The sequence below is a fragment of the Somniosus microcephalus genome, chromosome 4 (assembly GCF_052327205.1).
Source record: "Somniosus microcephalus isolate GS21.2 chromosome 4, FLI_Smic_1.0, whole genome shotgun sequence".
Taxonomy (NCBI): Eukaryota; Metazoa; Chordata; class Chondrichthyes; order Squaliformes; family Somniosidae; genus Somniosus; species Somniosus microcephalus.
In genome coordinates, this window is record NC_140990.1 from 331223655 (window position 1) to 331251327 (window position 27673).

Below are 27673 nucleotides of genomic sequence, written 5' to 3' on the forward strand. Positions count from 1 at the left end.
AGTCTGTGGGTCACACCTCTTGTTATAAAGCAGCGTATCCCCTGATTGACCATGAGCCATGGGAGATCTGCTAGTTTTATGTATATTGTGTATGCTGGACTGGCATAAGAAGTGTACTGAGGGGGAATAAACCAACCCGAGTGCCTGAGATCATTAATTTATTTTTATTTGACATGCAGGATTCTGCTCAGGAAAACGTCATTACCCGTGATATTAACCGGACTTTCCCAGCCCACGATTACTTCAAGGACACTGACGGAGATGGGCAGGATTCGTTATATAAAATTTGTAAGGTAGGATATTGCAGCTCACTTCCCGTGGAGATTTCTACCTGGGGATACAGCACCTGATAAATACAGCACAGAATCCCAATGCACTAACCCACTTCCTACTGTGTTGAATTCCTGCCAGGAACATTGGCTTTGATGCGAAATTTAGGATCAAGTGTGAGATGTTGCCCAGTTATCTCTGTGTGCTTTTTTTCAGCCACAGTTAAGCAGCCCTAATTACTTGGTGTAAAATATGTTCCACCATTTTATTATTAAAATAAATAAAGTCCTGGGCTCCAAACCTCTTATCTGCAGTTGGAGAAGTTGTGCTTCTGCCAAAGCTCTTGTCAAAAATGCTATGTATTTAGCAGAATTCATCTGCGGCCGTGTGTGTGTGTGGCCTGTATATAGAATCGCTCTGTTCCTGTGTTTCACTGTCACGTGTGTGTGGGTGTGTGTGCATGGCCTGTATATAGAATCACACTGTTCCTGTGATTCAGAGTCACGTGTGTGTGCGTGGCCTGTATATAGAATCACACTGTTCCTGTGATTCAGAGTCACGTGTGTGTGTGTGGCCTGTATATATAATCACACTGTTCCTGTGATTCAGTGTTACGTGTGTGTGTGTGGTCTGTATATAGAATGGCACTGTTCCTGTGATTCAGTGACACGTGTGTGTGCGTGGCCTGTATATAGAATTGTACTGTTCCTGTGTTTCAGTGTCACGTGTGTGTGTGTGGCCGGTATATAGAATCGCACTGTTCCTGTGTTTCAGTGTCACGTGTGTATGCGTGGCCTGTATATAGAATGGCACTGTTCCTATGATTCAGTGTCGTGTGTGTGTGGCCTGTATATAGAATGGCACTGTTCCTGTGATTCAGTGTATCGTGTGTGTGTGTGTGTGTGTGTGGCTTGTATATAGAATCACTCTGTTCCTGTGATTCAGTGTCACGTATGCGTGTGTGGCATGTATATAGAATCGCACCGTTCCTGTGATTCAGTGTCACGTGTGTGTGTGGCTTGTATATAGAATCGCTTTGATCCTGTGATTCAGTGTCACGTATGCGTGTGTGGCATGTATATAGAATTGCACTGTTCCTGTGATTCAGTGTCACGTGTGTGTGCGTGGCCTGTATATAGAATCGCACTGTTCCTGTGTTTCAGTGTCACGTGTGTGTGCCTGGCCTGTATATAGAATCGCACTGTTCCTGTGTTTCAGTGTCACGTGTGTGTGCCTGGCCTGTATATAGAATCGCACTGTTCCTGTGTTTCAGTGTCACGTGTGTGTGCGCCTGGCCTGTATATAGAATCGCACTGTTCCTGTAATTCAGTGTCACGTGTGTGTGCGTGGCTTCGATATAGAATCGCACTGTTCCTGTGTTTCAGTGTCACGTGTGTGTGTTTGTGTGTGGCCTGTATATAGAATCGCACTGTTCCTATGATTCAGTGTCACGTGTGTGTGTGGCCTTTATATAGAATCGTACTGTTCCTGTGATTCAGTGTCATGTGTGTGTGTGCGTGGCCTGTATATAGAATTGCACTGTTCCTGTGTTTGTGTCACGTGTGTGTGCGTGGCCTATGTATAGAATCATACTGTTCCTGTGTTTCAGTGTCACGTGTGTGTGCATTGCCTGTATATAGAATCACACTGTTCCTGTGATTCAGAGTCGTGTGTGTGTGTGTGTGTGTGTGTGTGTGTCCTGTGTATAGAATCGCACGTTCCTGTGTTTGTGTCATGTGTGTGTGCGTGGCCTGCGTATAGAATCGCACTGTTCCTGTGATTCAGTGTCGTGTGTGTGTGTGGCCTGTATATAGAATCGCACTGTTCCTGTGCTTCAGTATCACGTGTGTGTGTGTGCATGGCCTGTATATAGAATTGCACTGTTCCTGTGTTTCAGTGTTACGTGTGTGTGCGCGTGGCCTGTATATAGAATTGCACTGTTCTTGTGTTTCAGTGTCGTGTGTGTGTGCATGGCCTGTATATAGAATCGCACTGTTCCTGTGATTCAGTGTTACGTGTGTGTGCGTGGCCTGTATATAAAATTGCACTGTTCCTGTGTTTCAGTGTCGTGTGTGTGCATGGCCTGTATATAGAATCGCACTGGGCCTGTATATAGAATCGCACTGTTCCTGTGTTTCAGTGTCGTGTGTGTGTGTGGCCTGTATATAGACTCGCACTGTTCATGTGTTTCAGTGTCACGTGTGTGTGTGCGTGGCCTGTATATAGAATCGCTCTGTTCCTGTGTTTCAGTGTCACGTGTGTGTGCGTGGCCTGTGTATAGAATTGCACTGTTCCTGTGATTCAGTGTCGTGTGTGTGTGGCCTGTATATAGAATCGCACTGTTCATGTGTTTCAGTGTCACGTGTGTGTGTGCGTGGCCTGTATATAGAATCGCACTGTTCCTGTGATTCAGTGTCTCGTGTGTGCGTGGCCTGTATATAGAATTGCACTGTTCCTGTGTTTCAGTGCCACGTGTGTGTGCGTGGCCTGTATATAGAATCGCACTGGGCCTGTATATAGAATCACACTGCTCCTGTGTTTCACTGTCATGTGTGTGTGGGTGTGTGTGCATGGCCTGTATATAGAATCACACCGTTCCTGTGATTCAGAGTCACGTGTGTGTGCGTGGCCTGTATATAGAATCACACTGTTCCTGTGATTCAGAGTCACGTGTGTGTGCGTGGCCTGTATATAAAATCAACCTGTTCCTGTGAGTCAGTGTCACGTGTGTGTGCGTGGCCTGTATATAGAATCGTGCTGTTCCTGTGTTTCAGTGTCACGTGTGTGTGCGTGGCTTCTGTATAGAATCGCTCTGTTCCTGTGTTTCAGTGTCACGTGTGTGTGTTTGTGTGTGGCCTGTATGTAGAATCACACTGTTCCTATGATTCAGTGTCACGTGTGTGTGGCCTGTATATAGAATTGCACTGTTCCTGTGTTTGTGTCACGTGTGTGTGTGTGGCCGGTATATAGAATCGCACTGTTCCTGTGTTTCAGTGTTACGTGTGTGTGTGTTTGGCCTGTATATAGAATCGCACAGTTCCTGTGTTTCAGTGTCACGTGTGTGTGTTTGGCCTGTATATAGAATCGCACAGTTCCTGTGTTTCAGTGTCACGTGTGTGTGTGCGTGGCCTGTATATAGAATCGCACTGTTCCTGTGTTTCCGTGTCACGTGTGTGTGCGTGGCCTGTATATAGAATCGCACTGTTCCTGAGTTTCAGTGTCACGTGTGTGTGTGTGGCCTGTATGTAGAATCGCTCTGTTCCTATGATCAAGTGTGTGTGTGGCCTGTATATAGAATGGCACTGTTCCTGTGATTCAGTGTCAAGTGTGTGTGTGGCTTGTATATCGAATCGCTCTGTTCCTGTGATTCAGTGTCACGTATGTGTGTGTGGCATGTATATAGAATCCTCTGTTCCTGTGATTGTGTCATGTGTGTGTTTGTGGCCTGTATATAGAATCGCACTGTTCATGTGTTTCAGTGTCGTGTGTGTGTGTGGCCTGTAGATAGACTGGCACTGTTGATGTGTTTCAGTGTCACGTGTGTGTGTGCGCGTGGCCTGTATATGGAATCGCACTGTTCATGTCAGTATCACGTGTGTGTGTGCATGGCCTGTATATAGAATTGCACTTCCTGTGTTTCTGTGTTACGTGTGTGTGCGTGGCCTGTATATAGAATTGCACTGTTCTTGTGTTTCAGTGTCGTGTGTGTGTGCGTGGCCTGTATATAGACTCGCACTGTTCATGTGTTTCAGTGTCACGTGTGTGTGTGCGTGGCCTGTATATAGAATCGCACTGTTCCTGTGTTTCAGTGTCGTGTGTGTGTGTGGCCTGTATATAGACTCGCACTGTTCATGTGTTTCAGTGTCACGTGTGTGTGTGCGTGGCCTGTATATAGAATCGATCTGTTCCTGTGTTTCAGTGTCACGTGTGTGTGCGTGGCCTGTGTATAGAATTGCACTGTTCCTGTGATTCAGTGTCGTGTGTGTGTGGCCTGTATATAGAATCGCACTATTCCTGTGATTCGGTGTCATGTGTGTGTGTGGCTTGTTTATAGAATCACACAGATCCTGTGTTTCAGTGTCACGTATGTGTGTGTGGCATGTATATAGAATCCTCTGTTCCTGTGATTGTGTCATGTGTGTGTTTGTGGCCTGTATATAGAATCGCACTGTTCATGTGTTTGTGTCACGTGAGTGTGTGCATGGCCTGTATATAGAATCACACTGGGCCTGTATATAGAATCGCACTGTTCCTGTGTTTCAGTGTCGTGTGTGTGCGTGGCCTGTGTATAGACTCGCACTGTTGATGTGTTTCAGTGTCACGTGTGTGTGTGCGTGGCCTGTATATGGAATCGCACTGTTCATGTGTTTCAGTATCACGTGTGTGTGTGCATGGCCTGTATATAGAATTGCACTGTTCCTGTGTTTCAGTGTTACGTGTGTGTGCGTGGCCTGTATATAGAATTGCACTGTTCTTGTGTTTCAGTGTCGTGTGTGTGTGTGCGTGGCCTGTATATAGAATTGCACTGTTCCTGTGTTTCAGTGTCACGTGTGTGTGTGTGGCCTGTATGTAGAATCGCTCTGTTCCTATGATCAAGTGTGTGTGTGGCCTGTATATAGAATGGCACTGTTCCTGTGATTCAGTGTCAAGTGTGTGTGTGGCTTGTATATCGAATCGCTCTGTTCCTGTGATTCAGTGTCACGTATGTGTGTGTGGCATGTATATAGAATCCTCTGTTCCTGTGATTGTGTCATGTGTGTGTTTGTGGCCTGTATATAGAATCGCACTGTTCATGTGTTTCAGTGTCGTGTGTGTGTGTGGCCTGTAGATAGACTGGCACTGTTGATGTGTTTCAGTGTCACGTGTGTGTGTGCGCGTGGCCTGTATATGGAATCGCACTGTTCATGTCAGTATCACGTGTGTGTGTGCATGGCCTGTATATAGAATTGCACTTCCTGTGTTTCTGTGTTACGTGTGTGTGCGTGGCCTGTATATAGAATTGCACTGTTCTTGTGTTTCAGTGTCGTGTGTGTGTGCGTGGCCTGTATATAGAATCGCACTGTTCCTGTGTTTCAGTGTCGTGTGTGTGTGTGGCCTGTATATAGACTCGCACTGTTCATGTGTTTCAGTGTCACGTGTGTGTGTGCGTGGCCTGTATATAGAATCGATCTGTTCCTGTGTTTCAGTGTCACGTGTGTGTGCGTGGCCTGTGTATAGAATTGCACTGTTCCTGTGATTCAGTGTCGTGTGTGTGTGGCCTGTATATAGAATCGCACTATTCCTGTGATTCGGTGTCATGTGTGTGTGTGGCTTGTTTATAGAATCACACAGATCCTGTGTTTCAGTGTCACGTATGTGTGTGTGGCATGTATATAGAATCCTCTGTTCCTGTGATTGTGTCATGTGTGTGTTTGTGGCCTGTATATAGAATCGCACTGTTCATGTGTTTGTGTCACGTGAGTGTGTGCATGGCCTGTATATAGAATCACACTGGGCCTGTATATAGAATCGCACTGTTCCTGTGTTTCAGTGTCGTGTGTGTGCGTGGCCTGTGTATAGACTCGCACTGTTGATGTGTTTCAGTGTCACGTGTGTGTGTGCGTGGCCTGTATATGGAATCGCACTGTTCATGTGTTTCAGTATCACGTGTGTGTGTGCATGGCCTGTATATAGAATTGCACTGTTCCTGTGTTTCAGTGTTACGTGTGTGTGCGTGGCCTGTATATAGAATTGCACTGTTCTTGTGTTTCAGTGTCGTGTGTGTGTGTGCGTGGCCTGTATATAGAATTGCACTGTTCCTGTGTTTCAGTGTCACGTGTGTGTGCATGGCCTGTATATAGAATCGCACTGGGCCTGTATATAGAATCGCACTGTTCCTGTGTTTCAGTGTCGTGTGTGTGCGTGGCCTGTGTATAGAATCACACTGTTCCTGTGTTTCAGTGTCACGTGTGTGTGTGTGGCCTGTATTTAGAATCACACTGTTCCTGTGTTTCAGTGTCATGTGTGTGTGCACGTGGCCTGTATATAGAATTGCACTGTTCCTGTGTTTCAGTGTCACGTGTGTGTGCGTTGCCTGTATATAGAATCACACGGTTCCTGTGTTTCAGTGCCACGTGTCTGTGTGCGTGGCCTGTATATAGAATCGCACTGTTCCTGTGTTTGTGTCACGTGTGTGTGTGTGTGTGTGTGGCCTGTGTATAGAATCGCACTGTTCCTGTGATTCAGTGTTGTTTCTGTGTGTGGCCTGTGTGTAGAATCGCACTGTTCCTGCGTTTGTGTCACATCTGTGTGTGTGTGTGCGTGGCCTGTATATAGAATTGCACTGTTCCTGTGTTTCAGTGTCACGTGTGTGTGCGTGGCCTGTATATAGAATCGCACTGGGCCTGTATATAGAATCGCACTGTTCATGTGTTTCACTGTCATGTGTGTGTGGGTGAGTGTGCATGGCCTGTATATAGAATCACACTGTTCCTGTGATTCAGAGTCACGTGTGCGTGCGTGGCCTGTATATAAAATCGCACTGTTCCTGTGTTTCAGTGTTACGTGTGTGTGTGTTTGGCCTGTATATAGAATCGCACAGTTCCTGTTTTTCAGTGTCACGTGTGTGTGTGCGTGGCCTGTATATAGAATCGCACTGTTCCTGTGTTTGTGTCACGTGTGTGTGTGTGTGGCCTGTATATAGAATCGCTCTGTTCCTGTGTTTCGGTGTCACGTGTGTGTGTGTGGCCTGTATATAGAATTGCACTGTTCCTGTGTTTCAGTGTCACGTGTGTGTGTGTGGCTTGTATATAGAATCCTCTGTTCCTGTGATTGTGTCACGTGTGTGTTTGTGGCCTGTATATAGAATCGCACTGTTTATGTGTTTCAGTGTCGTGTGTGTGTGTGGCCTGTAGATAGACTGGCACTGTTGATGTGTTTCAGTGTCACGTGTGTGTGTGCGCGTGGCCTGTATATGGAATCGCACTGTTCATGTCAGTATCACGTGTGTGTGTGCATGGTCTGTATATAGAATTGCACTGTTCCTGTGTTTCTGTGTTACGTGTGTGTGCGTGGCCTGTATATAGAATTGCACTGTTCTTGTGTTTCAGTGTCGTGTGTGTGTGCGTGGCCTGTATATAGAATCGCACTGTTTATGTGTTTCAGTGTCGTGTGTGTGTGTGGCCTGTAGATAGACTGGCACTGTTGATGTGTTTCAGTGTCACGTGTGTGTGTGCGCGTGGCCTGTATATGGAATCGCACTGTTCATGTCAGTATCACGTGTGTGTGTGCATGGTCTGTATATAGAATTGCACTGTTCCTGTGTTTCTGTGTTACGTGTGTGTGCGTGGCCTGTGTATAGAATTGCACTGTTCCTGTGATTCAGTGTCGTGTGTGTGTGGCCTGTATATAGAATCGCACTGTTCATGTGTTTCAGTGTCACGTGTGTGTGTGCGTGGCCTGTATATAGAATCGCACTGTTCCTGTGATTCAGTGTCTCGTGTGTGCGTGGCCTGTATATAGAATTGCACTGTTCCTGTGTTTCAGTGCCACGTGTGTGTGCGTGGCCTGTATATAGAATCGCACTGGGCCTGTATATAGAATCACACTGCTCCTGTGTTTCACTGTCATGTGTGTGTGGGTGTGTGTGCATGGCCTGTATATAGAATCACACCGTTCCTGTGATTCAGAGTCACGTGTGTGTGCGTGGCCTGTATATAGAATCACACTGTTCCTGTGATTCAGAGTCACGTGTGTGTGCGTGGCCTGTATATAAAATCAACCTGTTCCTGTGAGTCAGTGTCACGTGTGTGTGCGTGGCCTGTATATAGAATCGTGCTGTTCCTGTGTTTCAGTGTCACGTGTGTGTGCGTGGCTTCTGTATAGAATCGCTCTGTTCCTGTGTTTCAGTGTCACGTGTGTGTGTTTGTGTGTGGCCTGTATGTAGAATCACACTGTTCCTATGATTCAGTGTCACGTGTGTGTGGCCTGTATATAGAATTGCACTGTTCCTGTGTTTGTGTCACGTGTGTGTGTGTGGCCGGTATATAGAATCGCACTGTTCCTGTGTTTCAGTGTTACGTGTGTGTGTGTTTGGCCTGTATATAGAATCGCACAGTTCCTGTGTTTCAGTGTCACGTGTGTGTGTTTGGCCTGTATATAGAATCGCACAGTTCCTGTGTTTCAGTGTCACGTGTGTGTGTGCGTGGCCTGTATATAGAATCGCACTGTTCCTGTGTTTCCGTGTCACGTGTGTGTGCGTGGCCTGTATATAGAATCGCACTGTTCCTGAGTTTCAGTGTCACGTGTGTGTGTGTGGCCTGTATGTAGAATCGCTCTGTTCCTATGATCAAGTGTGTGTGTGGCCTGTATATAGAATGGCACTGTTCCTGTGATTCAGTGTCAAGTGTGTGTGTGGCTTGTATATCGAATCGCTCTGTTCCTGTGATTCAGTGTCACGTATGTGTGTGTGGCATGTATATAGAATCCTCTGTTCCTGTGATTGTGTCATGTGTGTGTTTGTGGCCTGTATATAGAATCGCACTGTTCATGTGTTTCAGTGTCGTGTGTGTGTGTGGCCTGTAGATAGACTGGCACTGTTGATGTGTTTCAGTGTCACGTGTGTGTGTGCGCGTGGCCTGTATATGGAATCGCACTGTTCATGTCAGTATCACGTGTGTGTGTGCATGGCCTGTATATAGAATTGCACTTCCTGTGTTTCTGTGTTACGTGTGTGTGCGTGGCCTGTATATAGAATTGCACTGTTCTTGTGTTTCAGTGTCGTGTGTGTGTGCGTGGCCTGTATATAGAATCGCACTGTTCCTGTGTTTCAGTGTCGTGTGTGTGTGTGGCCTGTATATAGACTCGCACTGTTCATGTGTTTCAGTGTCACGTGTGTGTGTGCGTGGCCTGTATATAGAATCGATCTGTTCCTGTGTTTCAGTGTCACGTGTGTGTGCGTGGCCTGTGTATAGAATTGCACTGTTCCTGTGATTCAGTGTCGTGTGTGTGTGGCCTGTATATAGAATCGCACTATTCCTGTGATTCGGTGTCATGTGTGTGTGTGGCTTGTTTATAGAATCACACAGATCCTGTGTTTCAGTGTCACGTATGTGTGTGTGGCATGTATATAGAATCCTCTGTTCCTGTGATTGTGTCATGTGTGTGTTTGTGGCCTGTATATAGAATCGCACTGTTCATGTGTTTGTGTCACGTGAGTGTGTGCATGGCCTGTATATAGAATCACACTGGGCCTGTATATAGAATCGCACTGTTCCTGTGTTTCAGTGTCGTGTGTGTGCGTGGCCTGTGTATAGACTCGCACTGTTGATGTGTTTCAGTGTCACGTGTGTGTGTGCGTGGCCTGTATATGGAATCGCACTGTTCATGTGTTTCAGTATCACGTGTGTGTGTGCATGGCCTGTATATAGAATTGCACTGTTCCTGTGTTTCAGTGTTACGTGTGTGTGCGTGGCCTGTATATAGAATTGCACTGTTCTTGTGTTTCAGTGTCGTGTGTGTGTGTGCGTGGCCTGTATATAGAATTGCACTGTTCCTGTGTTTCAGTGTCACGTGTGTGTGCATGGCCTGTATATAGAATCGCACTGGGCCTGTATATAGAATCGCACTGTTCCTGTGTTTCAGTGTCGTGTGTGTGCGTGGCCTGTGTATAGAATCACACTGTTCCTGTGTTTCAGTGTCACGTGTGTGTGTGTGGCCTGTATTTAGAATCACACTGTTCCTGTGTTTCAGTGTCATGTGTGTGTGCACGTGGCCTGTATATAGAATTGCACTGTTCCTGTGTTTCAGTGTCACGTGTGTGTGCGTTGCCTGTATATAGAATCACACGGTTCCTGTGTTTCAGTGCCACGTGTCTGTGTGCGTGGCCTGTATATAGAATCGCACTGTTCCTGTGTTTGTGTCACGTGTGTGTGTGTGTGTGTGTGGCCTGTGTATAGAATCGCACTGTTCCTGTGATTCAGTGTTGTTTCTGTGTGTGGCCTGTGTGTAGAATCGCACTGTTCCTGTGTTTGTGTCACATCTGTGTGTGTGTGTGCGTGGCCTGTATATAGAATTGCACTGTTCCTGTGTTTCAGTGTCACGTGTGTGTGCGTGGCCTGTATATAGAATCGCACTGGGCCTGTATATAGAATCGCACTGTTCATGTGTTTCACTGTCATGTGTGTGTGGGTGAGTGTGCATGGCCTGTATATAGAATCACACTGTTCCTGTGATTCAGAGTCACGTGTGCGTGCGTGGCCTGTATATAAAATCGCACTGTTCCTGTGTTTCAGTGTTACGTGTGTGTGTGTTTGGCCTGTATATAGAATCGCACAGTTCCTGTTTTTCAGTGTCACGTGTGTGTGTGCGTGGCCTGTATATAGAATCGCACTGTTCCTGTGTTTCAGTGTCACGTGTGTGTGTGTGTGGCCTGTATATAGAATCGCTCTGTTCCTGTGTTTCGGTGTCACGTGTGTGTGTGTGGCCTGTATATAGAATTGCACTGTTCCTGTGTTTCAGTGTCACGTGTGTGTGTGTGGCTTGTATATAGAATCCTCTGTTCCTGTGATTGTGTCACGTGTGTGTTTGTGGCCTGTATATAGAATCGCACTGTTTATGTGTTTGTGTCGTGTGTGTGTGTGGCCTGTAGATAGACTGGCACTGTTGATGTGTTTCAGTGTCACGTGTGTGTGTGCGCGTGGCCTGTATATGGAATCGCACTGTTCATGTCAGTATCACGTGTGTGTGTGCATGGTCTGTATATAGAATTGCACTGTTCCTGTGTTTCTGTGTTACGTGTGTGTGCGTGGCCTGTATATAGAATTGCACTGTTCTTGTGTTTCAGTGTCACGTGTGTGTGTGCGTGGCCTGTATATAGAATCGATCTGTTCCTGTGTTTCAGTGTCACGTGTGTGTGCGTGGCCTGTGTATAGAATTGCACTGTTCCTGTGATTCAGTGTCATGTGTGTGTGTGGCCTGTATATAGAATCGCACTATTCCTGTGATTCGGTGTCATGTGTGTGTGTGGCTTGTTTATAGAATCACACAGATCCTGTGTTTCAGTGTCACGTGTGTGTGTGTGGCCTGTATATAGAATCGCACTGTTCCTGTGTTACAGTGTCGTGTGTGTGTGTGGCCTGTATATAGACTCGCACTGTTCATGTGTTTCAGTATCACGTGTGTGTGTGCATGGCCTGTATATAGAATCGCACTGTTCCTGTATTTCAGTGTTACGTGTGTGTGCGTGGCCTGTATATAGAATTGCACTGTTCCTGTGTTTCAGTGTCACGTGTGTGTGCATGGCCTGTATATAGAATCGCACTGTTCCTGTGTTTCAGTGTCGTGTGTGTGTGTGGCCTGTATATAGACTCGCACTGTTCATGTGTTTCAGTGTCACGTGTGTGTGCATGGCCTGTATATAGAATCGCACTGTTCCTGTGTTTCAGTGTCGTGTGTGTGTGTGGCCTGTATATAGACTCGCACTGTTCATGTGTTTCAGTGTCACGTGTGTGTGTGCGTGGCCTGTATATAGAATTGCACTGTTCCTGTGTTTCAGTGGCACGTGTGTGTGCGTGGCCTGTATATAGAATGGCACTGGGCCTGTGTTTCAGTGTCACGTGTGTGTGCGTGGCCTGTATATAGAATCGCTCTGTTCCTGTGTTTCGGTGTCACGTGTGTGTGTGTGTGGCCTATATATAGAATCACACTGTTCCCGTGTTTCAGTGTCACGTGTGTGTACGTGGCCTGTATATAGAATCGCACTGGGCCTGTATATAGAATCGCACTGTTCCTGTGTTTCACTGTCATGTGTGTGCGTGGCCTGTATATAGAATCTCACAGTTCCTGTGTTTCAGTGTCACGTGTGTGTGTGCGTGGCCTATATATAGAATCGCACTGTTCCTGTGTTTCAGTGTCACGTGTGTGTGTGTGTGTGTGTGTGTGTCCTGTATATAGAATCGCACTGTTCCTGTGTTTCACTGTCATGTGTGTGTGTGTGCGTGGCCTGTATATAAAATCGCACTGTTCCTGTGAGTCAGTGTCACGTGTGTGTGCGTGGCCTGTATATAGAATCGCGCTGTTCCTGTGTTTCAGTGTCACGTGTGTGTGCGTGGCTTCTATATAGAATCGCTCTGTTCCTGTGTTTCAGTGTCACGTGTGTGTGTTTGTGTGTGGCCTGTATGTAGAATCACACTGTTCCTATGATTCAGAGTGTGTGTGTGTGTGTGTGTGTCCTGTATATAGAATTGCGCTGTTCCTGTGTTTGTGTCACGTGTGTGTGTGTTTGGCCTGTATATAGAATCGCACAGTTCCTGTGTTTCAGTGTCACGTGTGTGTGTTTGGCCTGTATATAGAATTGCACAGTTCCTGTGTTTCAGTGTCACGTGTGTGCGTGGCCTGTATATAGAATCGCACTGTTCCTGTGTTTCAGTGTCACGTGTGTGTGGCCTGTATATAGAATCGCTCTGTTCCTGTGTTTCGGTGTCACGTGTGTGTGTGGCCTGTATATAGAATCACACTGTTCCTGTGCTTCAGTGTCACGTGTGTGTGGCCTGTATGTAGAATCGCTCTGTTCCTATGATTCAGTGTTGTGTGTGTGTGTGTGCTTGCTGTATATAGAATGGCACTGTTCCTGTGATTCAGTGTCACGTCTGTGTGTGTGGCATGTATATAGAATCCTCTGTTCCTGTGATTGTGTCACGTGTATGTTTGTGGCCTGTATATAGAATCGCACTGTTCATGTGTTTGTGTCACGTGAGTGTGTGCATGGCCTGTATATAGAATCGCTCTGTTCCTGTGTTTCAGTGTCACGTGTGTGTGTGTGGCCTGTGTATAGAATCACACTGTTCCTGTGTTTCAGTGTCACGTGTGTGTGCGTGGCCTATATATAGAATCGCATTGTTCCTGTGTTTCAGTGTCACGTGTGTGTGCGTGGCTTCTATATAGGATCGCTCTGTTCCTGTGTTTCAGTGTCACGTATGTGTGCATGGCCTCTATATAGAATTACACAGGAAGGCAGAGGAAGCAGGGGTAATGGGGACGGGCACAGAAAGGATCCTGGGGTACTGGAGACGCGCAGGGTGAGGAAACAAGAGAACTGGAGATGGGAAGTGAATATGGACGATAAGGAATCCCCTGTTAATCTAAATGTTTTTCAGCCTTGTAAGTCGCAGGCACGGTCATACTCTTTCCTGAGGGAGAATTCCTGGGTGCATGCTGAGTCCTTGTCTCCCCAGCGGTCCCCTTGAATGGCCGAAGGTTGTGGAGTCTGTCTGAAGCAGCCTTTTGGTGCAGTGCGCTGCAGTGGGTGCTCCTGCAGAGCTGGCTGACATTCCCATCATTGTGTCTTATTACCCCTGTATTAAAAGGCATAGTCCGTTCTCCCATAAGTAGTGCACAGACTGGGCAGGAGAGGCGTCTGTCGGCCTGTTCCCTTCGCATTAACCTGCACACTGACATTAGGTGAAAAGGACAGGAGTCAGGAATAGAGGAGCCTGAAAGATTCCTATAACCCTTTAATGAGGCTGTTCATCTTCCTAATCACTTCAGACTGCTGCTGAATAACACTACAAGACTACAGGGACTGCAGCCCCTGGACCCCATCTCAATGTCGACCGGAAATCCGGCTTTTCTTGCAGTTTATGCGCCGTTGTGACAGTGAGAGATTCACTTTTAGCAAAAGACCCGCGGTTTCCTGTCTTAAAATTCACAATGTGCTTTTGGTGAGCTAGGTAACCTGTTTAGAATATTAAGGTACTAGGATAGGTGGGAATGCTTTCTGCTTTTAGAAACCAGGCTATTAATCTTACCGTGGGATCTTATTTAGTTTAATGACAAGGAATAGAATTGCCTATCACTTCAGTTTTCCACTGGGTGAGCTTGTTCAAATAATTTTGTTAATGACATTGTCAGTGGTTCCCTCTCAGACACTGTCCCTCTCCCCTTCATGACCGCTGTTACCCCTCCCCACTTCATAAAAAACCCACCTCAGCCCCTTCCTCCTCCCCAATTATCACCCATTGCCAACCTCCTTTTCCACTCAAGCCCTTGCTCATGTTGTCTCCTCAAACTCTCTGCCTACCTCACCCATAACTCCCTGTTTGAATCCCTCAAGTCCAGCTTCAACTCCTCACTCAGCATTGAATCGACCTTAACCAGAGTCACGAAGGACATCATCGCTGACTGAGGCGCTTTACCTCTCCTTGGTCTCATTGACCTCTCCACAGTGTTCAACAAGATCGATCGTGCCATCCTTCTCCAACGCCTCGCCTCCATCATTCAGCTCTGTGGGGACTGCTGTTGCGTAATTCCACTCTTAACTATCTGAACATAGCCAGAGCAACTCCAGCAATGGCTTCTCTTCCCACCCCTGCACCATCACATCTGGAGTCCCCCCAAGGGCCCCCCCCTTTTAATCCTTACACATGCCTCCCTTTGACAGCATCATCTGCAGACAGTGGGTCAGCTACCACATGTATGCCAATCACACCCAGCTCTGCCTCCGCACCAACCTTCGATCCCTCAACTACCTCTGTGCTTTACAAAAAATCATTCTAAGGATGTAGGCATCGCTGGCAAGGCTGGCATTTATTACCGTCCCTAGATGCTCTTGAAAAGAAAGTGGTGGGCTGCCTTCTTGAACCGCTGCAGTCCGTATGGTGAAGGTGCTCCTGCAATGATGTTAGGTAGGGAGTTCCAGGATTTTGACCCAACAATGATATAGGTACAAGTCATGATAGCGTGTGACTTGGAGGGGAACTTGGAGGTGGTGGTGTTCCCATGTGCCTGCTGCCCTTGTCCATCTGGTGGAAGAGGTTGCGGGTTTGACAGGTGCTGCCGAAGAAGCCTTGGCGAGTTGCTGCAGTGCATCTTGTAAATGGTACACACTGCAGCCACGGTACGCCAGTGGTGGAGGGAGGGAATGTTTAAGATGGTGGGTGAGGTGCCGCTCAAGCGGGCTGCTTTGTCCTGAATGGTGTCGAGCTTCTTGAGTGTTGTTGGAGCTGCACTCATCCAGGCAAGTGGACAGTATTCAATCACACTCCTGACTGCCTTGTAGATGGTGGAAAGGCTTTGGGGTGTCAGGAGATGAGACACTCACCGCAGAATACCTAGCCTCTGACCTGCTCTTGTAGCCACAGTATTTATGTGGCTGGTCCAGTTCAGTTTCTGGCCAATGGCAACCCCCATGATGTGGGGCATTTGATGATGGTAATACCATTGAATGTCAAGGGGCGGTGGTTAGGTTAACTGTTGTTGGAGATGGTCATTCCCTGGCACTTCTGTGACGCGAATGTTACCTGCCACTTACCAGCCCAAGCCTTGATGTTGTCCAGGTCTTGCTGCATGTGGACACGGAGTGCTTCATTATCTGAGGAGTTGCAAGTGGAGCAGAACACTGTGCAATCATCAGCAAACATCCCCACTTCTGATCTGATGAAGCAGCTGAAGATGGTTGGGCCTAGGACACTGCTCTGAGGAACTCCTGCAGCGATGTCCTGGGGCTGAGATGATTGGCCTCCAACAACCACAGCCATCTTCCTTTGTGCTAGGTATGACTCCAGCCAGTGAAGAGCTTTCCCCTGATCCCCATTGGGGTGGAAGAGGGCTCATGTGGAGTATAAGGAGGGATATACTTGCCATAGAGGGAGCGCAACGAAGGTTCACCAGACTGATTCCTGGGATGTGTGGATTGTCCTATGAGGTGAGATTGAGTCGACTAGGACTATATTCTCTAGAGTTTAGAAGAATGAGAGGTGATCTCCTTGAAACATACAAAATTCTTACAGGGCTTGACAGGGTAGATGCAGGGAGGATGTTTCCCCTGGCTGGGGAGTCTAGAACCAGGGGGTCACAGTCTCAGAATAAGGGGTTGGCCATTTAGGACTGAGATGAGAAATTTCTTCACTCAGAGGGTCAGCTGTGGCTCGGTGGGTAGCGCACTCGCCTCTGAGTCAGAAGGTTGTGGGTTCAAGTCCCACTCCAGATTATCTGGTCATTATCACTTTGCTGTTTGTGGGAGCTTGCTGTGCACAAATTGGCTGCCGCGTTTCCTACATTACAACAGTGACTACACTTCAAAAGTACTTAATTGACTGTAAACATAGAAGATAGGAGCAGGAGTAGGCTATTCGGCCCCTCGACCCTGCTCCGCCATTCAATGCGATCATGGCTGATCATCCAAATTCAGTACCCTGTCCCTGCTTTCTCCCCATATTCCTTGATCCCCTTAGCCTTAAGAAATATATCTAACTCCTTCTTGAATATATTTAATGAATTGGCCTCAACTGTCTTCTGTGGTAGAGAATTCCACAGGTTCACCACTCTCTGGGTGAAGAAATTCCTCCTCATCTCAGTCCTAAATGGCTTACCCCTTATCCTTAGACTGTGACCCCTGGTTCTTGACTCCCCCGCCATCAGGAACAGCCTTCCTGCATCTAGTCTGTCTCGTCCTGTTAGAATTTTATAAGTTTCAATGAGATCCTCTCTCATTCTTCTAAATTCCAGCGAGTATAAGCCTAATCGACCCAATCTCTCTTCATACATCATTCCGGCCATCCCAGGTATCAGTCTGGTGAATCTTCGCTGCACTCCCTCCATGGCAAGAACATCCTTCCTCAGATAAGGTGACCAAAACTGCACACAATACTCAAGCAAATGGTATGCTGCCCTGTACAACTGCAGCAAGATATCCTTGCTCCTGTACTCGAATCCTCTCGCTATGAAGGCCAGCATACCATTTGCCTTCTTAACCGCCTGCTGCACCTGCATGCTTACCTTCAGCGACTGGTGCACAAGGACACCCAGGTCTCGTTGCACTTCCCCTTTTCCCAATCTATTGCCGTTCAGATAATAATCTGCCTTCCTGTTTTTGCCACCAAAGTGGATAATCTCGCATTTATCCACATTATACTGCATCTGCCCAATCACCCAACCTGTCCAAATCGTACTGGAGTTTCTCTGCATCCTCCTGAAAGCTCACACGCCCACCCAGCTTTGTGTCGTCTGCAAACTTGGAGATATTACATCTAGTTCCCTAGTCTACATCATTAATATATATTGTGAATCACTGGGGTCCAAGGACCGATCCCTGCGGTACCCCACTAGTCACTGCCTTCCACTCGGAAAAAGACCCGTTTATTCCAACTCTTTGCTTCCTGTCTGCCAACCAGTTTTCTATCCAAGTCAGTACCTTACCCCCAATCCCATGTGCTTTAACTTTGCACGCTAACCTTTTATGCGGGACCTTATCGAAAGCCTTCTGAAAGTCCAAATACACCACATCCACTGGTTCTCCCTTATCTATTCTACCAGTTACATCCTCAAAAAATTCCAGTAGATTAGTCAAGCATAATTTACCTTTTGTAAATCCATCTTGGCTTTGTCCGATCCTGTCACTGTTTTCAAAGTGCTCTGCTCTGCTAGTACATCTTTTATAATGGACTCTAGCATTTTCCCTACTACCGATGTCACTACCGATATAATTCCCTGTTTTTTCTCTACCACCTTTTTTAAATAGTGGGGTTACATTAGCTACCCTCCAATCCATGGGAACTGTTCCAGAGTCGATAGAATTTTGGAAGATGAACAGCAATGCATCTACTATTTCTAGGGCCACTTCTTAAGTACCCTAGGATGTAGATTATCAGGCCCTGGGGATTTATCGGCCTTCAATCCCATCACTTTCCCTACAAATACTGATTTCATTCAGTTCCCCCCCTCTCATTAGACCCTATGTTCCCCAACATCTCTGGGAGTTTATTTGTGTCCTCCTTTGTGAAGACAGAACCAAAGTATGTATTTATCTGGTCTGCCACTTCTTTGTTCCCCATTATAAATTCCCCTGATTCTGACTGCAAGGGACCTACGCTTGACTTTACCAATCTTTTTCTCTTCACATATCTATAGAAGCTTTTACAGTCAGTTTTTATGTTCCCTGCAAGCTTACTCTCATAATCTATTTTCCCTCCTCTTAATTAATCCCTTTGTCCTCCTTTGCTGAATCCTAAACTGCTCCCAATCCTCAGGTTTGCTGCTTTTTCTGGCCAATTTATATGTCCTCTCCTTGGATCTTATGCTATCCCTAATTTCCCTTGTTAGCCACAGTTGAATCACCTTTTTTGTTTTATTTTTATGCCAAACAGGGATGAACAAATTCTGTAGTTCATCCATGCGATCTTTAAATGTTTGCCATTGCCTATTCACCGTCAACCCTTTAAGTAACGTTCCCCAATCCATCCTAGCCAACTCGCGCCTCATACCATCGTAGTTTCCTTTATTTAAATTCAGTACCCAAGTCTCTGAATCAACTACTTCACTCTCCATCTTAATGAAGAATTCTATCATATTATGATCGCTCCTCCCCAAGGGGCATCGCACAACAAGATTGCGAATGAATTCTTTCTCATTACATAATACCCAGTCTAAGATGGCCTGATCTCTAGTTGGTAGCTCAACATAATGGTCCAGGAAACCATCCCGTATACACTCCAGGAATTCCTCTTCCACAGTATTGTTACTAATTTGGTTAGACCAATCTATATGTAGATTAAAGTCACCCATGATAACTGCTGTGCCCTTATTGCACACATCTGTAATTTCCCGTTTAATGCCATCCCCAACCTCAGCATTACTGTTTGGGGGTCTGTATACAACTCCCAGTAACATTTTCTGCCCCTTGGCATTTCACAGCTCTATCCATACAGATTCCACATCATCAGAGCTAATATCCTTCCTTACTATTGTGTTAATCTCTTCTTTAACCAGCAATGCTGCCCCACCGCCTTTTCCTTTTTGCCTGTCCTTCCTAAATATTGAATCCCCTGGATGTTGAATTCCCAGCCTTGGTCACCCTGGAGCCATGTCTCCGTAATCCCAATTGTATCATATCCGTTTACATCTATTTGCGCAGCTAATTCATCCACCTTATTATGAATGCTCCTCGCATTAAGACACAAAGCCTTCAGGCTTGTTTTTTTAACACTCTTAGACCTTTTAGAACTATTGTTTACAGCGGCCATGTTTGATTTACACCCTTGATTTCTCTGACTTCCACTTTTGCTTTTCTCCGTCCTGTCTTTTGCTTCTATCCTTGCTTCCCTTTCCTCTGTCTCCCTGCACAGGTTCCCAACCCTCTGCCATTTTAGTTTAAACCCTCCCCAACAGCACTAGCAAACACTCCCCCTAGGACATCGGTCCCAGCCCTGCCCAGGTACAAACCGTCCAGTTTGTACTGGTCCCACCTCCCCAGAACCGGTTCCAATGTCCCAGGAATTTGAAACCCTCCCCCTTGCACCATTCTTCTAGCCACGTATTCATCTGAAATATCCTTCTATTTCTACTCTGACTAGCACGTGGCACTGTTGGCAATCCTGAGATTACTACCTTTGAGGTCCTATTTTTTAATTTACCTCCTAACTCCCTATATTCAGCTTTTAGGACCTCATCCTGTTTTTTACCTATATCGTTGGTACCTATATGCACCACGACAACTGGCTGTTCACCCTCCCCCCTCCAGAATGCCCTGCAGCCGCTCCAAGACATCCTTGACCCTTGCACCAGGGAGGCAACATGCCATCCTGGAGTCTCGTTTGCGGCTGCAGAAACGCCTATCTATTCCCCTTACAATAGAATCCCCTCGCTCTTTTTCCTCCCGTCCCGTGCAGCAGAACCACCCATGGTGCCAGGAAGTTGGTTGTTGCTTCCTTCCCCCGATAAGTCATCCTCCCCAACAATATCCAAAGCGGTATATCCGTTTGAGAGGGGGATGGCCACAGGGGCCCCCTGCACTACCTGCCTGCGCCTAGTACTCTACCTGGCAGTCACCCATTCCCTTCCTGCCTGTGCAGCCTTTACCTGAGGTGTGACCAACTGATTAAACGTGATATCCACGATGTCCTCAGCATCGCGAATGCTCCAGTATGTATCCATTTGCAGCTCCAGTGCCGCAATGCAGTCTGCCAGTAGCTGCAGCTGGATACACTTCCCGCACACATGGTCGTCAGGGACACAGCAAGTGTCCCTGATTTCCCACATGGTGCAGGAGGAGCATGCCACAGGGCCGAGCATTGCTGCCATGACTTACCCTTTAATTAATTTAAATTATATCAATACCACCAATTATACTACAATTAAATGATGTACTCAAGGGCCCTTTTTTCCTAGCACTCCCCGCTACACAACAGAGACCTTAGAAACTATAACCACAAAATTAAGACCTTCTATACTTTATAAACTATGAACCTTAACTGTCAAACTATAGAGTAGTATAAATACTCACCTGGCCATACTCACCCAAGCAGCTGCTGCCTCTTGCCCGCATCACGTTTTGAATCGTGACGTGGCTCTGGAACGCCGCCGCCGGTCTGTGAGATTGGTAAGCCTCTGTAAAAAAAAAAAAAAAAAGCCCACGAACATGAGTTTAAATAGTCACTGAAACGCCGCTCTCACCGCTCCCGACAATGGCCTCTGTAAAAAAAAAAAAAAAAAGCCTGCGAAAGTGAGTTTAAATACACACTGAACCTCCGTTCTCACCGCTCCCGACAATGGCCTCTGTAAAAAAAAGCCCGCAAAAGTGAGTTTAAATGCTCACTGACACTCCGCTCTCACCGCTCCCAACAATGGCCTGTGAAAAAAAGTCAGCGAAAGTGAGTTTAAATGCTCACTGAAACTCCGCTCTCACCGCTTCCGACAGTGGCCTGTGAACAAAAGCCCGCGAGCGCGAAAGTGAGTTTAAATACTCACTGAAACTCCGCTCTCACTGCTCCCGACAATGGCCTGTGAAAAAAGCCCGCGAAAGTGAGTTTAAATAATCACTGACACTCTGCTCTCACCGCTCCCGACAATGGCCTGTCAAAGCGCTTTGAGACGTCCGGTGGTTGTGAAAGGTGCCATATAAATGCAAGTCTTTCTTTCACTCAGAGGGTGGTGAATCTTTGGAATTCTCTACCCCGGAGGGCTGTGGATGCTCAGTCACTGAGTATATTCAAGACAGATCGATAGATTTTTGAATATTAAGGAAATCAAGGAATATGGGGATAGTGCAGGAAAATGGAGATGAGGTAGAAGATCAGCCATGATCTCATTGAATGGCGGAGCAGGCTCGAAGGTCCAAATGGCCAACTCCTGCTCCTATTTCTTATGTTCTTATAAACATCGGCATGGACCTGTTGGGTCGAATGGCCTGTTTCTGTGCTGTAAATACTATGTAATACTTTGTAAAATGATGCCTTGATGTCAAGGGCAGTCACTCTCACCTCACCTCTGCAACTCAGCTCACATCCATGTTTGACCACTTTTCCAAGAATTCATTCTTGGCATATAGGCACAAGACTGCAAGCTTTAGTCTGTATTACAAAATTCACATTCCTAACAGTGGCAGAGGTCAGAGAGCTGGCGAGATGGCTCCCTTGGGGTATTTCCTGCACCACCAGCCTAGAAACTGCCCCAGAGAATGTCTTTAAGGGGAAGCTCGATAAGCACATGAGGGAGAAAGGAATAGAAGGATATGTTGAATGGGGTGAGATGAAGAGGGGTGGGAGGAGGCTAGTGTGGAGCATAACCACCAGCACGGACATGTTGGGCCGAATGGCCTGTTTCTGTGCTGTAGATACTTTGTAATACTTTGTATAATGGGCGTAAGGAGCTCAGAAAATCCAGGTTATCAGAACCAAAATATTTGCCTTCCTGTGTATTATCAGTCTCCGAGTTTTGAAATCACAGAACTTAAACGACAGTTTAAGTTTCAGACTTGCAAGCTGATTTGCGCAGTTTGTATCTGAAATTATATTTAAGTTAACTTGATAGTTAATTCTGCCCTTTTTTATTTCTAATGATTTATTTCAACATCTGTACCTTGAGAGTTTTGATTTTCAACGAGACAGTATGAAATATACAGCTGAGCAGCAGATGGGGGCATTTTTCATTCGTTTCCTGCTCATCTGCCAGCAGCATGTACAGTATCCTGTTGGAAAAAAAAACGCTGGTGGTTCGTGAAGCGCATGCTGAGTCTCCCGAGAATCCTGTGTTCCTGGGCAGTGTTCTTGCCACCAATGGCAACAGCAACCCAGATAGTGTAGCAGTTGAGCAAATTCTCTGCCAGGGAGCTGGGTGCACCATTAAGAACATAAGAAATAGGAGCAGGAGTAGGCCAATCGGCCCCTCGAGCCTGCTCCGCCATTCAATAAGATCATGGCTGATCTGATCCTAACCGCCAATCCACTATCACAGAACCATCTCCTGAATCTAACAGAATTAGACACACGAAATAGGAGCAGGATCAGGCTACACGGCCCCTGGGCCCGCTCCGCTACCCACAGGGCCATGACCATTCCGAACCTAGACTCATGTCCAAATTCCTGCCCGCTCCCCATAACCCTTAATTCCCTTTACTTCTTGGAAACTGTCTATTTCTGTTTAAAATTTATGTAATGATGTAGCTTCTACAGCTTTTTGGGGCAGCATATTCCATGGACCTACCACCCTCTGAGTGAAGTAGTTCCTCCTCATCTCAGTTTTGAAAGAGCAGCCCCTTATTCTAAGACTATGCCCCCTAGTTCTAGTTTCACCCATCATCGGGAACATCTTCCCTGCATCCACCCGATCCAACCCCTTCACAATCTTGTATGTTTCAATAAGATCGCCTCTCATTCTTCTGAACTCCAATGAGTAGAGTCCCAACCTACTCAACCTCTCCTCATATGTCCATCCCCTCATCCCCGGGATTAACCGAGTGAACCTTCTTTGTACTGACTCGAGAGCAAGTATGTCCTTTCTTAAATATGGACACCAAAACTGTACGCAGTATTCCAGGTGCGGTCTCACCAATACCTTGTACAACTGAAGCAATACCTCCCTATTTTTATATTCTATCCCCCTAGCAATGAAAGCCAACATTCCATTGGCCTTCTTAATCACTTGCTGCACCTGCATACTAACCTTTTGAGTTTCGTGCACCAGGACCCCCAGATCCCTTTGTACTTCAGTACTTTCCAGTTTCTTGCCATTAAGATAATAACTTGCTCAACGATTTTTCCTGCCAAAGTGCATAACCTCACACTTTCCAGTATTGTATTCCATCTGCCAAATCTCTGCCCACTTAGCCTGTCTATGTCCCCTTGCAGGTTTTTTATGTCCTCCTCACTCACTACTTTCCCTCCCATCTTAGTATCATCTGCAAACTTTGATGTTACACTCGGTCCCCTTCTCCAAATCGTTAATATAGATTGTAAAGAGTTGGGGACCCAGCACTGACCCCTGCGGAACACCACTAGTTACTGATTGCCAGTCTGAGAATGAACCATTTATCCCAACTCTCTGCCTTCTGTTAGATAGCCAATCCTCTATCCATGCCAGAATATTACCCCCAATCCCGTGATTTTTTATCTTAAGCAATAATCTTTTGTGTGGCACCTTGTCAAATGCCTTTTGGAAGTCTAAATACACTACGTCCACTGGTTCCCCTTTATCCACCCTATATGTTACTTCCTCAAAGAACTCCAGCAAATTTGTCAAACATGACTTCCCCTTCATAAAACCATGCTGACTTTGTCCTATTACATTATGATTATCCAAATGTCCTGTTACTGTCTCCTTAATAATGGACTCCAAAATTTAACCGGTCTATAGTTTCCAGCCTTCTGTCCACTGCCCTTTTTAAATAAGGGCGTTACATTAGCAGTTTTCCAGTCTGCCGGGACCTTTGCCGAGTCCAGGGAGTTTTGGAAAATTATTACCAATGCATCCACAATCCCTACCGCCACTTCCCTCAAGACCCTAGGATGTAAGCCATCAGGTCCAGGTGATTTATCCGCCTTGAGTCCCATTATTTTACCGAGTACCACTTCCTTAGTGATTTTGATCGTGTTTAGCTCCTCCCCCCCCCTTTAGCCCCCTGTTTGTCCAGTGTTGGGATATTCTTAGTGTCTTCTACTGTAAAGACTGATATAAAATATTCATTCAGTGTTTTTGCCATCTCCATATTTCCCACCATTAATTTCCCGGTCTCATCCTCTAAGGGACCAACATTTACTTTAGCCACCCTTTTTCTTTTTATATAACTATAAAAGCTCTTACTATCTGTTTTTATATTTTTTGCTAATTTACTTTCATAATCTATCTTCCCTTTCTTAATCAATCTTTTTGTTATTTTTTGCTGTCTTTTAAAGTTTTCCCAATCCTCTATCCTCCCACTAGATTTGGCTACCTTATATGCCCTTGTTTTTAGTCGAATACTATCCTTAATTTCTTTACTTAGCCACGGATGGCTGTCTTTTCTTTTACACCCTTTTCTTCTCAGTGGAATATATATTTTTTGGAAGTTGTAAAATAACTCCTTAAATGTACACCACTGATCATGCATCGTCTTACCCTTTAATCTATTTTCCCAATCCACTCTACTCAATTCCGCTCTCATACCTTCATAGTCTCCTTTATTCAAGCTTAGCACGCTTGTTTGAGATCCAACCTTCTCACCCTCTAATTGAATATGGAATTCAACCATGTTATGGTCACTCATTCCAAGGGGATCCTTTACTAGGATATTTTTAATTAATCCTGTCTCGTTACACAGGACCAGATCTAAGGTTGCTTGCCCCCTGGTCAGTTCAGTTACATACTGCTCAAGAAACCCATCCCTAATACACTCAATGAACTCATCCTCAAGGCAGCCCTGCCCAATTTGATTTGTCCAATTAATATGATAGTTAAAATCCCCCATAATTATAGATGTTCCCTTATTACAAGCCTCAACTATTTCCTGATTGATACTCCGTCCAACAGAGTTGCCACAGTTCGGAGGCCTATAGACTACGCCCACTAGTGTTTTTTTCCCCTTATTATTCCTTACCTCCACCCAAACTGTTTCATTATCCTGATCTTTTGACCCAATATCATTTCTCTGTTTTACAGTGATTCCTCCCTTCCTTCCTGCCTGTCCTTCCTGATCGTTAAATAACCTGGTATGTTTAATTCCCAGGCATTGTCACCCTGCAGCCATGTTTCTGTAATGGCCACAAGATCATACCCATATGTAGTTATTTGTGCCATTAACTCGTCTATTTTGTTACGAATGCTACATTGTTGGATTATCTCCGGCACTGTGGGTCAGCTAATCCCGACCTGGTCGTTTGAATTTCCACCAGTCAGAAACTGCCCAGACTTGCTCTGAAAGCTTTATTAACTAGGCCTCAATGAGGTTTTTCAGAAAGAAATATGTCGCCAATCTCTTTTTGCTCCTTTTTCTGGGAAGGGAGCGTGCGTAGAAAACAGTTTGCAGTCGGTTGTAGTATCTGTTGGTGCCGTTGAGCATTACCCCCATAATGTGCTATGCATACTAGCGCTATTAACAGTGGTTTATTTGGACCAGAACCCAGTTCAGTTCCATGCAGATCTTTGTGGAAACCAGTTTAAATCCAGCCTCATGAAAGGAGATCAGGTACAGTCACAATGCCACCTTCTGCCCCTCATCTCCAAAGGCTCTGATCTGAATCCAGTTCAGTGAGGGAAACCTAGAATCGTTGCTGATTATTCAAAGAATAACTGCACCCTAATGAGAATTCTGTGTTTCTTTCAGTTCAGTAAGTTCGCCTTTATACCTAGCTGAGTAATGACACTGATCCAAAAACTACACATGGGATGTAGCAGCCTGCTCTCACCATCAATAATGCTGCTTTTATTCTCATTACTGCACCAGATTTTGCAATGACTCAATGGTAATTGCTCCGGTTACTTGGGCCTGTCTAAGTAAGCCACGGTGCCAATACCTTTTTTTTTTAAATGTGTAAAAGAAAGGAAAACTTGCATTTCTGTAATGCCTTTCACGACCTCATGACGTCGCAAAGCACATTACAGCCAATGAAGTAATTTTTTGAAGTGTGGTCACTGTTGTAATGTACGAAACGCGGCAGTCAATTTGTGCATAGTACGCTCCCACAAACAGTGATGTGATAATGACCAGATCATCTGTTTTAGTCATCTTGATTGAGGGATAAATATTGTCCGGGACACCGGGGACAACTCCCCTGCTCCTCTTTGAAATAGTGCTGTGGGATCTTTTACGTCCACCTGAGAGGGCAGGCGGGGGCTCGGTCTAACGTCTCATCTGAAAGACGGCATCTCCGACAGTGCAGCACTCCCTCAGCACTGCACTGGAGTGTCAGCCTAGATTTTTATGCTCAAGTCTCTGGAGTGGGACTTGAACCCACAACCTTCTGACTCAGCAGAGAGTTCTGCCCACTGAGCCGCAACTGACACCTGAATCCTTCTATTGCAAGAAAGATTTCGTAGTCTCAGCAATTTTGATTGATTATCTTCTCACAGAGCTCTTACATATTTTCTGATAAATTTCAATCAACTGTAGGGGAATTAACATTGATTGCAGTAGGAATTTACCATTCAGTAACACTCCCGACACACTGTGCGCAGAGCCCAGGGCCATCATACAGCGCTGCTCTTAATATTTCACCATATAATGGTGAATTGTTTTGGGGGCATGGAGTTAAAAAGGGACTGGAGGCAGAAGAGATGAGAAAAAATAATGAATAGGTAATAAAATATTAATTTAATGTATTCAAATTGAAATAATGAGCTAACTTCACTGTGAGAATAAGGGAGAACCAGTGGATGTGGTGTATTTGGACTTTCAAAAGGCTTTCGATAAGGTCCCACATAAGAGATTAGCGTGTAAAGTTAAGGCACATGGGATTGGGGGCAAGGTATTGACTTGGATAGAGAACTGGTTGGCAGACAGAAAGCAAAGAGTTGGAATAAACAGCTCTTTTTCCGAGTGGCAGGCAGTGACTAGTGGGGTACCTTGGACCCCAGCTATTCACAATATATATTAATGATCTGGATGAGGGAACTACATGTAATATCTCCAAGTTTGCAGACGACACAAAGCTGGGAGGGCGTGTGTGCTGTGAGGAGGATGCCGAGAAACTCCAGTATGATTTGGACAGGTTGGGTGATTGGGCAGAAGCATGGCAGATGCAATATAACGTGGATAAATGCGAGGTTATCCACTTTGGTGTCAAAAACAAGAAGGCAGATTATTATCTGAATGGCAATAGATTGGGAAAAGGGGAAGTGCAACGAGACCTGGGCGTCCTTGTGCACCAGTCGCTGAAGGTAAGCATGCAGGTGCAGCAGGCGGTTAAGAAGGCAAATGGTATGTTGGCCTTCGTAGCGAGAGGGTTTGAGTACAGGAACAAGGATGTCTTGTTGCAGTTGTACAGGGCCTTGGTGAGACCACACCTTGAGTATTGTGTGCAGTTTTGGTCGCCTTATCTGAGGAAGGATGTTCTTTCCATGGAAGGAGTGCAGCGAAGATTCACCAGGCTGATACCTGGGATGGCAGGAATGACGTATGAGGAGAGATTGGGTCGATTGGGCTTGTACTCGCTGGAGTTTAGAAGAATGAGAGGGGATCTCA

General features: G+C 45.9%; 1 protein-coding gene across 1 annotated transcript in view; it reads left to right on the forward strand.

The window, feature by feature from the left end:
- The first annotated feature begins 285 nt into the window (after positions 1-285).
- The window catches only part of LOC147120682 (rab GTPase-activating protein 1-like), a 335058-nt gene continuing 307670 nt past the window's right edge, over positions 286-27673 (forward strand). The window contains exon 1 of the mRNA XM_085986863.1: positions 286-293. The gene's annotated coding sequence lies outside the window, so the exon portion shown is untranslated. The remainder of the gene's footprint in view (positions 294-27673) is intronic.